Genomic DNA, 2,116 nt, shown 5'->3' with positions numbered 1-2,116 from the left:
TACAATACAACACATTAGCACACACACACACTGTGTCACACAATACAACACATTAGCACATACACACACTGTGTCACACAATACAACACATTAGCACACACACAGTGTCACACAATACAACACATTAGCACATACACACACTGTGTCACACAATACAACACATTAGCACATACACACACAGTGTCACACAATACAACACATTAGCACATACACACACTGTGTCACACAATACAACACATTAGCCATACACACACAGTGTCACACAAATACAACACATTAGCACATACACACACTGTGTCACACAATACAACACTTAGCACATACACACAGTGTCACACAATACAACACATTTAGCACATACACACACTGTGTCACACAACACATTAGCACATACACACACTGTGTCACACAAACACATTAGCACATACACACACTGTGTTCACACAATAACAACACATTAGCACATACACACACTGTGTCACACAATACAACACATTAGCATACACAGTGTCTACACACAATACAACACATTAGCACATACACACACTGTGCACACAATACAACACATTGCACATCACATACACACTGTGTCACACAATACAACACATTAGCACATACACACACTGTGTCACACAATACAACACATTAGCACATACACACACTGTGTCACACAATACAACACATTAGCACATACACACACTGTGTCACACAATACAACACATTAGCACATACACACACAGTGTCACACAATACAACACATTAGCACATACACACACTGTGTCACACAATACAACACATTAGCACATACACACTGTGTCACACAATACAACACATTAGCACATACACACACTGTGTCACACAACACATTAGCACATACACACACTGTGTCACACAACACATTAGCACATACACACACTGTGTCAACACAAACACAATAGCACATACACACACTGTGTCACACAAATACAACACATTAGCACATACACACACTGTGTCACACAATACAACACATTAGCACATACACACACTGTGTCACACAATACAAACACATTAGCACATACACACACTGTGTCACACAATACAACACACTGTGTCACACAACACATTAGCACATACACACACAGTGTCACAGAATACAACACATTAGCACATACACACTGTGTCACACAACACAACACATTAGCACACACACACACTGTGTCACACAATACAACACATTAGCACATACACACACAGTGTCACACAATACAACACATTAGCACATACACACAGTGTCACACAATACAACACATTAGCACATTCTCACACTGTGTCACACAATACAACACATTAGCACATTCTGACACTGTGTCACACAATACAACACATTAGCACACACACACACAGTGTCACACAATACAACACATTAGCACACACACACACACTGTGTCACACAATACAACACATTAGCACATACACACACAGTGTCACACAATACAACACATTAGCACATACACACACAGTGTCACACAATACAACACATTAGCACAACACACACAGTGTCACACAATACAACACTATTAGCACTTACACACACTGTGTCACACAATACAACACATTAGCACATACACAGTGTCACACATACAACACATTAGCACATACACACACCTGTGTCACACAATAACAACAACATTAGCACCACACACACAGTGTCACACAATACAAACACATTAGCCACATACACACACTGTGTCACACAAACACATTAGCACATACACACACAGTGTCACAGAATACAACACATTAGCACATACACACTGTGTCACACAACACAACACATTAGCACACACACACACTGTGTCACACAATACAACACATTAGCACATACACACTGTGTCACACAATACAAACACATTAGCACCATACACAGTGTCACACAATACAACACATTAGCACATACACACACTGTGTCACACATACAAACACATTAGCACACACACACACAAGTGTCACACAATACAACACATTAGCACATACACACACTGTGTCACACAACACATTAGCACATACACACACAGTGTCACAGAATACAACACATTAGCACATACACACTGTGTCACACAACACAACACATTAG

Source organism: Bombina bombina, chromosome 12 (assembly GCF_027579735.1).
Source record: "Bombina bombina isolate aBomBom1 chromosome 12, aBomBom1.pri, whole genome shotgun sequence".
Classification (NCBI taxonomy): Eukaryota; Metazoa; Chordata; class Amphibia; order Anura; family Bombinatoridae; genus Bombina; species Bombina bombina.
This window is presented reverse-complemented; position numbering follows the sequence as displayed.